This window comes from Argentina anserina, chromosome 2 (genome assembly GCF_933775445.1).
Source record: "Argentina anserina chromosome 2, drPotAnse1.1, whole genome shotgun sequence".
In the NCBI taxonomy this organism is placed as follows: domain Eukaryota; kingdom Viridiplantae; phylum Streptophyta; class Magnoliopsida; order Rosales; family Rosaceae; genus Argentina; species Argentina anserina.
In genome coordinates, this window is record NC_065873.1 from 20,572,416 (window position 1) to 20,586,821 (window position 14,406).

A 14,406-nucleotide genomic window follows, 5' to 3' on the forward strand; every position below is an offset into this window, starting at 1 on the left:
TGTGATGGCAGAAAGTAGTACTGCACTGTTGAAGCCTGGAGCTGAGGGAAGCTCGGCACCATTGTTCATTCCAATTTTTGATGGACATTATGATCACTGGTCACTTTTGATGGAGAACTTCATCAGATCAAAGAAGGCCTGGCACCACATTGAAGTTGGCATACCAACGCCTACCCAAGTGACACAACAAGCTGAGACATTCTCCACGGTTGTGCAAGGACAACGAACACAGTCTGAGGCACAAAGGAAGCAAGCAGAAGAGTTGCGAAAAAGGGTTGAGAGGATGAGAGAAGATGACTTCACAGTCAAAAGCTATCTCTTTCAAGCCATTCCTCGAACAATCCTGGAGACCATTCTCGACAAGTCAAGCTCGAAGAGCATCTGGGATTCCATGAAACAGAAATATCATGGAACGAATCGAGCAAAACGAGCACAGAGACAGGCCTTGAAGAAGGAATTTGAAATGCTTCAAATGAAAGAAGACGAGAAGATAGATGATTATTTTGCTCGAACCCTAACCATTATCAATAAGCTGAAGATTCATGGAGGAGAAAACATGCCACAGTTGGATGTTGTGGAGAAGATTCTGAGATCTTTGACTCCTAGATTTGATTATGTTGCTTGTTCTATCGAGGAGTCAAATGACCTTGACTTGTTGACAGTTGATGAGCTACAAAGCAGCTTGCTTGTGCATGAGCAGAGGCTGAACAGAAGCAACGGAAGCATGAGAGAGGAGCAGGTTCTCAAGGTGACTTATGGTGAAGGAAGCATTTGTGGAAGAGGAAATCGAGGACGTGGACGTGGAGGAAGAGGTAGAGGCAAACAAAGTTTCAACAGAGCCACAGTTGAGTGCTTCAAGTGTCATAAACTAGGACACTTTCAAAATGAGTGTCCATCTTGGAACAAGGAAGTTAATTATGCAGAGTTCGATGAAGAGGAAGAAATGCTACTGATGGCCTATGTTGAGGAAGCAGAAAAGCAGAAAAGTAGTGCATGGTTTCTAGACTCCGGATGCTCAAACCATATGTGTGGAGACAAAGACTTGTTTACAAGCTTGAACACAAATTTTTCTCATTCTGTCAAGCTTGGAAACAATTCGAGGATGAACGTCGTTGGCAAAGGCAGTGTCAAAGTCTCTTTCAAAGGCATGAGGTATGTTATAGAAGATGTCTATTTTGCTCCGGATTTGAGAAACAATCTGCTAAGTATTGGACAGCTTCAAGAGAAGGGTCTTGCCATTTTGATCCAAGATGGAACGTGTAAGATCTATCACTCAAGGAGAGGACTGATTGCAAGCACTAAAATGAGCACAAACAGGATGTTTGTTCTATTCTCTGAAGACTCACAAGTTTCGAGTGCACAAGATGGTCGCTGCTTTCAAACCTCAGTTTCTTCAGATTTGACATATCTTTGGCATCAAAGATATGGTCATCTAAGCTACAAGGGTTTAAGGACGCTGCAATACAAGAAGATGGTAGATGGCTTGCCTCATTTTGGAGCTTCTAAAGAAATTTGTGCAGAATGCCTGATCGGAAAGCAACCAAGAGGTGTGATACCAAAGAGAAGTTTATGGAGAGCCAGCAAGGTACTTGAATTGATACATTCTGATTTATGTGGACCGATCACTCCTACTTCAAACAGTGGAAAGAGGTATGTGTTATGTTTTATTGATGACTATAGCCGTAAAGCATGGCCGTATCTCATTTGTGAGAAATCAGAAACTTTAAACTGTTTCAAGAATTTCAAGAAGCTAGTGGAGAAAAGTGCAGAAGTTTCAATCAAATGCTTGAGAACAGACAGAGGAGGAGAATTCACATCTAATGCTTTCAATGATTTCTGTCAAGAAGAGGGAATTAAAAGGCAACTCACCAATGCTTACACTCCTCAACAGAATGGCGTGGCAGAAAGGAAGAATCGGACAGTGATGAATCTGGTTCGTTCCATGCTGGTTGCTAAAGGAATGCCTAGAACTTTTTGGCCGGAAGCTGTGCTATGGACGTTCTATGTTTTGAATCGTTCACCAACACTTGCAGTAAAGGATGTTACACCTCAAGAGGCATGGAGCAAAACTAAACCTTCTGTGGATCACTTTCGAGTTTGGGGGTGCATTGGTCATGTGCATGTACCAGAAGAAAAGAGAGGTAAACTGGATAACCGTAGCTTTCCTTGTGTTTTATTGGGGGTGAGTGAACAGTCCAAAGGGTACAAATTGTATGATCCAGTAGAGAAAAAGGTTGTGTTTAGTAAGGATGTGTTTTTTGAAGAAAACAAACAGTGGGAATGGGGAAAGGAACATGAGAGGGAGATCAGTTTTGAGCTGGCTTGGGGAAATGAGAATGAGTGTGAAAATTTTGAGGGTGAAGGGTTTGAGGGAGAGACAGGTGACGAAGGAAACAATGAAGGGGGTGAGAGTAACCAAAACAGTGGTGAGAGTAACCAAAACAGTGAGGGAAATGTGAGAAATCAAAATCCTAACCTTGAAGAAGAAGTTGAAAACCCTAGTCCCCTCACTCAAAATTCTAGTCACACTCAAAACCCTAGCCTCGTTCATATCCCTACTTCTGTTCAAAACCCTACCTCTGTTCAAAATCCTAGCCTGCCAAATCCAAAAACTAAACCTCGAAGAAAAGAAACAGTGGTTGAGAGTATATCACATGCAGGGAGAGAGCGTCGGAGACCGGATTGGATGGATGACTATGTAGTTGGTAATGACCTAAATGAGGATGAAGTCTTGTTGATCGAAGATGGAGAGAATGCTGATCCAGTTTATTTCGAAGATGCTGTTAAAGAAGCTAAATGGAGGCAGGCAATGGATAGTGAGATCAATGCTATCGAGAAGAACAAGACTTGGAAGTTGACAGAGCTGCCAAAAGGAGCAAAGAAAATTGGAGTGAAGTGGATCTACAAGACTAAACACAATGAACATGGAGAGATCATCAAGCATAAAGCTCGACTTGTTGCAAAAGGCTACACTCAAAGGGAAGGAATTGACTACTTGGAGGTTTTTGCACCTGTTGCTCGTTTAGATACAGTTCGAACCATCCTTGCAGCCTCAGCTCAAAACAAATGGAAGGTGTTTCAGCTTGATGTAAAATCTGCATTTCTTCATGGTGAGCTTGTCGAGAAAGTCTATGTGGAGCAGCCTCAAGGTTACAAGAAAGAGGGGAAGGAGCACATGGTGTATGAACTGTTCAAAGCCTTGTATGGACTAAAACAAGCTCCTCGAGCTTGGTTTAGTCGGATCGAAACTTACTTCGTCAACCATGGATTTCACAGATGCGACAGTGAGCAAACCTTGTTCACAAAGAAGAGTGAGGATGGCAAAATTATCATTGTAAGTCTTTATGTTGATGACTTGATTTACACTGGTAATGATGTTGATTTCTTGCTCGATTTTAAGAAGTCTATGATGAAAGAATTTGACATGAGTGATATGGGAAGTTTGAGTTATTTTCTCGGCATAGAAGTTATACAGAAGTCACAAGGGATCTTCATATGTCAAAGGAGGTATGCAATGGAAATTCTTAAGAAGTTTGGTATGCTAGAGAGTAAGCCAGTGTCTACCCCTATTGTTCCTGGCACAAGAGTCTCAAGAGATGAGGAAGGCATAGTGATTGATGAGACTTACTACAAACAGCTTGTAGGAATCTCATGTATCTGACAGCTACTCGCCCGGATTTGATGTTTGTCACAAGTTTGGCTAGTCGATACATGTCCAAGCCCACAGAGCTGCACTTACAAATTGTGAAACGAGCATTGCGCTACTTGAAGGGAACGATGGATTTTGGCATCTTTTACAGAAGAGTTGAAGGTTGCAAACTGCAAGGTTTTACCGATAGTGACTATGCAGGAGACTGTGATGATCGTAAAAGCACTAGTGGGTATGTGTTCATGCTTGGAGTTGGAGCTGTATCTTGGAGTTCAAGAAAACAACCAATTGTGACACTTTCAACCACTGAAGCCGAGTTTGTTGCTGCTGCAAGCTGTGTTTGTCAAGCAATTTGGTTAAAGCGGGTTCTCAAAGAACTAGGAGAAGAAGAAGAAGAGGTCTGTACAGACATCAAGTGTGACAACAGCTCCACCATTAAGTTGTCAAGGAATCCAGTTCTTCATGGACGCAGTAAGCACATAGATGTAAGGTATCACTTTCTCAGAGATGTCATTAAACAAGGATCGATCTCATTGTCTTACTGTGGGACAGCTGAGCAAACTGCTGATATCATGACTAAACCTTTGAAGACTGAAGCTTTTGTTCATCTTCGCACCAAGCTTGGAATGTGTGAAGCAGCTGAAGTAAACTGAATCGTTGCACTGGTTCAGTTTAAGGGAGAGTTTGTTGAGTTTTGACTTGGTTTTCTTGTTGGTTAAATAAAGTCCTAGTCTGTTGGGATTAGTCCTAGTCAGTAGGGTTTAGTTAAGTTGAATTATTCCTGGTTTGTTAGAACTCGTAGCTGAAAACGAGTGCTTATGTTTAGGATTTCTGTTACATCGAGAAGGCTATATATATGCCTATCTCAAAGTTGAATAATGCAGTGTGTTTGAATTCCAATTGTGAGTTAAACTTGTTGCAATCAAGTTTCGTTTCCAACATGGATTGCATGAATTGAACTAATATCTGAATACGCCATTGTCTTATGTAATTTGCATATGATTTTTCTGTTTTTTTGTTTTTTTTTTCTTAAAGTATCTTTAGCAATGCTAGCTATATTTTAGTTACATTTTAACTAAAATAACTTAAAAGTCACTTTGCCTAACTAATGTAGAAATCTGTCTCTGTCATTTTCTTTTTATTTTAGCTTTATTTGAATTCAAAAATATTCATTATATGACTAAAAAATATTTTAATATATTTATAAATTATATATAATTCTCTATAAAAAAATATTTTAAATTTAAATGTTTTAACTTTGAGCTATCTCACCAGACAAATTTGTCAAGTAAGATAGCTTATATTTAAAGTAAAGTTATAATAGATAGTCTGGTGCAGCCCCTATTTTTCTTTAAAAGTTAAACATACTCCATAAAATAACTAAAAAGTATAATAGAAAGTCTATAAAAAAATACTCTTATGGTGTAATTAGTTATACTTAGAGAACCGATGGTGATAATTCTTTTTGCAAACTAGCTTGTACATAATCACCTCATTAATCCACATTATTGCACACACATATATATATATATACATATATATAATTTTAACTTCGAAAGGAATCCATTGTTCTTTGATATCATTAATATGCAATGCACTTGAAGGTTGTGGTGGGATGATAGTCATGAACTCATGATAGCAAGGGTTGCTTATTGCTTAATTACCATCTAATTAAGCATCTGATAAGTAGACTCGTTATTTTCTTTACCAAGTCCCACCCGATTGACTTTTATCAATCTACTAACGATTCTTTCGGCAGGAAGGCTAGAATAATCCAGAATTTGGTTATTTGGACTGTATATATATTAACATTATGTATTGTAAAGTAAAAGTTCCACTCAAATTGACCTGTTTCAGTCTTTCCTCTCCTTTTATATGAAGAAAATCCTGTAAGGTTTTTTGATCAGGTCCATATATAACCGACGGCTGATGTTGATTATACTGTTTCTCGCAATTAATCATTCCAGTTTTGAAATCGGTTATCTGCATACGACATATCTTGTAACCTTTTTGTGCTACAGTTGGACTTGCAAATTGTCAAACTCATGCTCTATCTTTACGTACGAAATGTACCTACCCACTATCACTGGCGGCTCCGTTGTAAGTTTTTTTAGCAAAAACATATTACTACAGTAACATTTCCATAAATGAATAATATCAAGACTAAAAGAAATAATTACTTTAACATAATTATTATATTATCGAGACACATAGACCTTTCTAACGGTACCAATTTTATTATATTTCATCCAGCAAGCTGTCTTGTAGGTCTCATTGAAGTTGACCTACGAAACTTGACATATTCTGATTTGTCACATTCAATGTGTCTTTCGCAAAAAGAATGGGGGAATTGACCAATGAATGACTGAATTTGGTCAAAAGCGGAACCGTACGTATCCTTTACGCTACCAGTGTCGACAACTATACCAAGGCGTACGTTGATGTTGCTGGAGCTGCTGGCGACGTTGGTGTGGATAAGATTTGTGTTGGTTCACTAAGTGTAGAACTAAACCCATGTCAAGGGGGCAATGCAAGTCCAACGACAATGCATAGGCGCAGAGTTAATCACGTCATAATGAAAGCAATAGTGTCCCAAAACACTTACATATATGAATCTATAGCTCATTGAATCTCTTCATTATCTTTACTTAGACGGAATCGAGAATCAAGAATTAGCTTTCATATGAACACATATGAGTATGAGTTCTTGCAATTGATTGTACTACGTTCTCTCGAATGTCGCAATCTGATTACATAAGCTATCCGTGGTCTGGAGATATTTAAAGTCCCTCGGGCACTCTCATATCTGCGTCAATATCCCTTTACAGATATTCTAAGACCACTATCATATGTTGCAAATCAGTTTTCATGGACACTACTACTGATCAAGTAGCGGAAAGCAATTATGTCCATAACGAGAGAATATAACTCATCGTAGTCAATACTAGGATAATGAGACAATCTTTGCGCCATAAGTCCTGCATATATCGCATGACTTCATCTTTCTCATTACACTTACGAACAACGACCAACATAACAAGTCTAGTTCAGCCAGTATTGATTCTTTCCACTTCAGTCAAGTTGCTCATCGTTGATGCTTTACAACGGAATACGAGCGACTACATAGCACAAGAGCTTGCCTTGATGACCGATTCCCACTTCGGAAGCTGAAGCGGGAGTGGAAGCGCGGGGAAGCGCGATTCCAGAAAATGAGGGTTTGGGAGCGCGGCGGAAGCGTTGGCTTCCAAACTGGAAGCGCAGTGGAAGCGTTGGCTTCCAAATTGGAAGTGCGATTCCTTCCCTTCCTCTATTTCATCAATCAATGTCTTGAGTCTCTTCTTGTCGTCTCATCTTTTTTCAATTTCTTCAAGCAGTTAAAGATGAATAGCATCAATTGATCTAATGTGTCAGAGAAAATAGAAAGAGCTCGGGAGAGATATGAAGAAAATCTTGACAAGACAGAGAGAACACGAACATTTTTTTTATTCAATTTCATCTAGTGATGTCTCTTTGACTTGCACGTGGCCAATACCTTCACACCATATTGGACCTTCTTTCGTTTGAATTTTGAAAAGAAGTTTTAATATTGCTATAACTAAGGATAATCATAGTTTAGAAAAGAAGTTATTAATAGTTATTAAGTTATTTTAAAACTGAATAAAATAATAAAAATATAAAATATAAAAATAGTATATAATATATATTTATTATTCTGACGCTTCCAATCATGGGAAATCAATCCATCAAACACACGTGCACGCTGTATATAATCAATTCGTGAGATTTCTGTTCTTCTCTAACATCAACAAAATGAGTCTGTAGCGTCCCACAGAAACTTATTTGATACACATGTTTAGAGAATATCTCTTGATGATGGGAGAAATACTTGTGCCTACGCACCTCGCTTCTTTCTGGTTTTGATTCCAGAGAATAATGGTCTCCCCCTTATCTAGGTAGGAGCCAAGACCGAAGCTATGACTCTTATTAGTTCATCTTTGCGTTTGATGCCCTTGTTTTGTGGTGCAATACAATGAGTGCTGACAACACCACAGCGTACGATGGTGCCATTGTCGGCTTCCTTCCCACTGTCAGGGATGGTGCCAACAGTGCTAGGACCAAGTCATATGAAATTCTCCCATATTCTGAGAGTTCTAACCTTACCGGCACATCACAACATTTATGTGCGATCTCGTCACTTTCGCAATATTAATAAAGTCATTGAGCATCGAATTTTTGACTTTCTGGAGGTCGATAATGCATTGCACATTTGCTCAATTTGAGTAGTGCGGGATCTTAATGAGACATAGTGCCACACCACGTCAATTCCTAGCGTTAAAACCGGAATGGGAGCATTCCATATCTCCCCCAAATGATGGGAAGTATGTCTCATCAAAGTGATCGTCTGCTAATATCGCAGGATAGAGATCAACGGTTGTAGATTGGAAATAGCGGACAAGTGTTGGTGATTCATAAATCATAATCAACCAGAATACTTAATCGTTTCAAGTAGACCCATTGAGATAACTACAATAGAGGCACATAAACAACTTTAACCAAATAGGTGTTTAATGAAAAGAACGTTGGGATTATATCCAGTAACCATCTGGTACGCACTAAACGCTTGGCAAGTTGTGGGTCTAAAATGAATAAGTGTCACTGCATGCAACATCATTACATATCTCCATGCAAAAATCGGCATGTTAGTACCCATAACCAAGTCCGAGCTCTGCTGGATAGTGCAATGAATGAACATGAGGAATAATATGTTTAACGACGATCCCAGTAGATATGCAAAACGAAATCATCAAAGTCGTGGAGGTGAACTCTCCAACGGTAACCAATCAAATAGATTTGAGAGGATGGGAAGGGTGGTGAGCCATTAGTATGATGATCATAGCTAAAAACTTAGCAAATGCAGCGTTCCTTGTGGAAGCAAAGTTACGTATGACCAACGCGTCGATGCTATTAGTATGATGGTGAGTCATTAGTATGATGATCATAGCTAAAAACTTAGCAAATGAGCGTTGGTAATACGCCAATTTGTCCACTATTAGTAGATAAAATAATTTCTTTCACTTCCGAATCCCAAACAATGCGATTCGGGGTCAGTACACAAAGATTTAAGGTCATTTCTTCAATTAGCTCTCCATTTCTAAGTTTCTAATGTCGTAGCTTTCGCAGTAGCTTCATCGATGTTACCTACTAAATAAAAGGCCTGCTCAGGAAGACCATCTAATTCTCCAGAAAGGATCAATTTAAAACCTCTAATTGTTTCTGCTAGACCAACATATTTTCCTGGGGAACCGGTAAATACTTCTGCTACGAAAAAGGGTTGTGATAAGAAACGCTCAATTTTTCGTGCTCTTGCTACGGTTAAGCGATCGTCTTCAGATAATTCGTCCAACCCAAGGATAGCTATAATGTCTTGAAGTTCTTTGTAACGTTGTAAAGTTTCTTTAACTCTTTTGAAGTGGGTAAAACAGTACTCATTATGGAATTGATCAACAACATTGCCAAAGCTCACGGGGGCGTATCCGTATTTGGCGGAGTGGGTGAACGTACTCGTGAAGGAAATGATCTTTACATGGAAATGAAAGAATCTGGCGTAATTAATGAACACAATATTTCCGAATCAAAATTGGCTCTAGTCTATGGTCAGATGAATGAACCACCCGGAGCTCGTTTGAGGGTTGGTTTAACCGCCCTAACTATGGCGGAATATTTCCGAGATGTTAAAAATACCTATACCATAAAAATACCGAAAATGTCCGCATTCGGTTGGATAGGGTCCACTAATGTCACATTAAATACTTTGTAAGAATGAAATGTTCTCGGTTAGAGCCTTAGCAAATAAGGACTTCCTTGAAATCTAGCAAGATAACAAGCTTTGCAAAATGAGCGATAGGTATCAGAGATTCTTATGGATGCATTAGAAAACACGGGAGGCATCACAAGCTCCTGTGAAGGATGGGATACCGCCACCAATGGCCTAAATTCCATGGAGTTGCCGAGAGGGGTAGGCTCGACCTCACCGTGCATGGCACGGATAGGCACGGCCTCACCGTGTGGAGCACGGGTGAGGTGGTCCTCCAATCGCTTCGTGAACATGAAAAATAGATGATCATGTGAATTGTAAAGAACTTGAATCATCATATCTTGTTCAAAATGACCAAAAAATGATCATGTCAAAACTGAGAAGACAGCAAAACTGAACCCATGATTCAAAGAATCTTGAGTTACATAAAGCTACTATTACAGGCAAGCAAAGCTATGTCTGCAAGCTAACAAAGCTACTGTCTAAGCTTGAAAAAGCTAATGTCAATGAAATGTGACAGATTTATTCCTCTCCATTCTTAACACAAATATCAAGATGAAAATCCATCATTGGCATGTATGGCCTTTAAAACTTAGCAAAGCACGAAGATATAGAACACAATCTCTGCACGAGATCCGTAAAACAACTACCTGCGTCGTATGACAGTGTGGGTGGTTACGCAATTAGCAAGACACTCGATTTCACGGCGGACATGCTCAAAATAAAATTAATAGAGTCAACAACGCGGTGAACTTCTCTAGACAATACGCCGTAGGATATTGTAAGAGGGGGAATTGAAACAAATGTGCAATCCCATCGAGTGTATCACATGACAATAAAACTACATTCTTCAACTTAAAAGTTGAAAAAACATGGTATTAGAGCAGTTGAATACCAAACAATTAGGGTGGAAAACCATCCATTTGGTGCGGGTGGTCACCAATAATAATAAAATCGTTTGAGCTATGAAACGACTTGGAGAAAACCGGAAAATCAACCGGGTAACCATGTCAAAATAACTCAAAACCGGGTGAAATTTGCACTCGAAAATGTGACAGTAAAAACTGCCGGAAATATACCGGAAAAATGACGAGAAATGACGAAAAAATCGTCGAAAACTCGTTGGAACCGGCGGCAGTCGGAGCTGGCCGACAACGAGGCTGGGATTGCTGTCCGACAGGGAAAGCCGACAGGAACCGGATGGTGGCGCCGGAAACGCTGGCAAGTGGCCGGAAGGCGGCCAATACGCCAGAAAACGTTCCAGAAACTACGGAACAATAACCGGGGAAAACAACGTCAATTTTGACGTTCCAAGATCCGTTTTCCAAATGTTAAGGTCCAAATTTACAATGTAGTACTATTGGGGTCCCATGTAACCCAAAAGCGGCCAATTTAAAAACCACATGAGTTGCAAACGTCGACCATGCATGCTAAGTCAAGGCAAATAAAATTCTCACGAGATCATCTTATAAACAAGGAATACGAGAAATTTTATTGAATATGCCAATATTTAATACAACACAAACAAGTTTCTAATTCCAATAAACGACTTAAGCTAAAGTCGATCAAGAATCATGGCAATGCCAACGTCATACTTGAAAAATAGTAAGCATAAAATATAGTCAAAATAGATTGACTAATCAAAAGTCCGTAGCAACAAAATCTTGCATATCGGATCGGGCGGAGCCTTAGCCTGAAGCTCAAAAATGTTTGCTTACTTGAGAATGGAAGAATGTTACGTTTCCATCTCCAAAATTCCCTCAATAAATAGATACAAGTGCCAAAAATGGCATGTGTTTCTCAGATGTGGAGTATGGTTCAAGGTCAAATCTGGTAATACAAGGCCATAGACGTTTATTGAATCACTTTAACTGTGTCCCATAGAATGTGTTATTTTTGGGATCTTTTGTGAGCAAATAGTGCTGCTTCAGAGTAATAAATGAGACGTAGACCTTGGTATTATCGTTTATAGACATGAGTTTAAGAAAACTCAAATAACAGTCACGAGAACGACGCATCCATAAGAAACGTGGGCTGTATAGGTTCAAATAATCGAAACTATTTAAGTATGTAACCGGAATTAGAAGAGTTGTGATGTATATGGTCACAAAATAATCGATGCATATCGGCGATTCTCATGATCGCACCCAAAACAGCGGTGTACTCAGACAACCACACGAAATCGATTTCTTCCCTTTAAATAATAACGTGACTCCCCCAGGACCGTCACACGAATAACGTCGACCAAGAGGGGAATCATATCCCTCTTTGGTCTCATCGGCGTTATAAGAAATGCCGGAAAAAAGACATGAAAAAGGCTAATAGCGCCCGATAATTTATATATATATGTTCAAAAGCAGTAACTTTAAGAAAAACATACTTGTTGGTCTGCCAAATAGACCGCATATAATTAAATTGCTCTGCAAATCGATCGTCATGCATGAAGTTGCTTGATGAATTCCTTTTCGATCTTCGTCCGATGACATAAAAATCTTGGGAGGATATGATCAAAATTGTATGTAGATGACAAAAGTATCGTCCATCTCGGCATGAATGTCATCACCATAGTATGACGAGCAATGATTTTTCCTTTAAAAGTTTGGAGAAGACGGAAGTAGTTTCTCTTGAACGAAGACTTTTCTTGTGAAGTTCGCGTTTCTTGCGTGAATTTTCTCGATGAGCAATTTTGAATCCTTTGATGAGGGGTCTTGCGGGGCAAAAAGATGTTTTTGCGGAGTGAATGCGGAGGAGACCCTGCGGGGGCTGCGTGCAGGGGTCGCAGGGGCTGCAGGGCAGGATGCGGGGGCTGCAGGGCAGGATGCGGGGGCTGCAGGGGTCGCGTGCGAGGGCTGACGGGGAGCGCCGACAAGAAGATGCCGGAGGTCGGAGACGAAGGCGGCCGGCGGTGGAAAAGAAAAAAAATATTCTAGGGCTCTAAAAGTTCAGGGTTTTAGGGCAAAGTGCTGATAACGTGTTTCAAGATAAAATAATTGTGTATTATTGAATGATATGGGGGCCTATATATAGGCATTACAAAACCACAATCCCGTAGGATTCGGAGTCCTAATCTATTACGGAGATGCTAATCTATCTCCTAATAGGAAACCTATTAAGACACACATAATGGTAGAATAATAATTCTCCAGGAACAATTGTTATATTATAGAGAGTTTAGTCTCACTACTATGTATATTTTTAGCTAGAATTGTATATTTATTTCACTTTCCAAATTTGGTATAATTTCATGCTTAAAAGTAACTTTAAAATGATAATATTAAATAATTACTTTCCTTAATTTGTATTATGAATTTATTCACTATTTATTTATATATTTGATCAATTATTAATTATTTTAAATAATTTTATAATTTTGTTAAATTATTTCTTTATATATTCTGTAAGTACAAAATTATGTTTTTAGTATACATTTCCACTATAAAATGGTCATATATATTTTTTTAAATATAAAAAATCTCCAGAACTCTTCTAATATTGTTTCCTTTATTTATTGAATATGAAATTACATATATGAGTTATTAAGAGTTTCAATTTAAACAATTTTGTTAGATATTTTAATTTTCCGTTGAATTTTATAATATTCTTCTACTTTCATTGACTCCTTCTTTCATGTTGAAGACTTATTGACGTCTGTATTTTGCATATTTAGAGCATCTCTAACAGATTCTTTAAAAATTCTCTATTATAGAGAATGAAAACACAAAATCTCTATATAAAAAACTCCTCTATTATATTGTATATACAAATATGTATAATTAAATAAAAATCAAACTAAATCTCACAATGCATTAAATCTTTATCGACATCTAGTCGATCTCTCTATAATAGGAGAGATAAATTATTTATTTATTTTTTGATTATTTTTTAGGATGAAAAGTGAATTGTTTTTGTAAGAAATAAAGTTTAGAGATTTGTTAGAGTTAAAAATTGATATTTTTCCTCTATAATAGAGATATTTAGGTTTAGAAAAACTATTAGAGATACTCTTATACACTTGTGACAACATTTTTTTGATCTTCGGCCAAAGTCAAAGCCCATCATGTGTTCAGATTCTAAATCCGTCACTGCCCACTATGTCATACTTTTTAGTAATTATGTATTTATGTTTTTCCAAATTATCACTACTTTAGCTTCCCTAATTAGAAATTTGTACCAAATACAGTACTTTAAATTTGCATGCAGTCGATCAAAATTCTAGCAACATTTGTACAATCGTACGTAAATGAATGACCTGCCGGTTCTCATTTTTTGGGTTGATGATTGCCTCTTCTGACGTATTCATTGTCAAGATATAAGATCGAATGATCGATCGAACCACTCCAGATATTTAACCCTCGTAGGTGATCATCGATTGCTAAACCCTAATATAATTCTCGACAACACTGTAAAGGGTAAACCTAGCTTGAACTTTCAATTTTTTTACACGAAATTAATTTATGTACCTCAGAAAATACTACAAGTCTCGTAATCGATCAATTGTACTTGCAGAAGTAGCTAGTGCTCGCTAAATTGGCGGATATATGGTCGACCGTAGCGAGCGAAGTTCACAAATGGACTAATGGAGTACTCCAATGTGAGACATCAGTGAACTCATTTTCAAACAGGTAGATGACGATGCATCAACTAGGTAACAATGATGGGATGCGACGGAAGTGGGTGAATACTTGGGGTTAATTTAATTATCAGTTGAATGAATGAATTGAAGATGAAGAAGAATTTAAAGAGACCGAGTAGTAGGGTTTTTTACCGGGTGGATCGTATGAAAAGTAAAACCTAATATATATATATATATATATATATATTCACGTACGGCTGATGCTTTCCGTGGCACGGACTGAAAAGTAAAGAAGATGATAACCCATTTTAATCTTTTTTTTTGATCAATTCCATGGCTTTGGGGTGGGTATATGCCCACCAGTTCTTG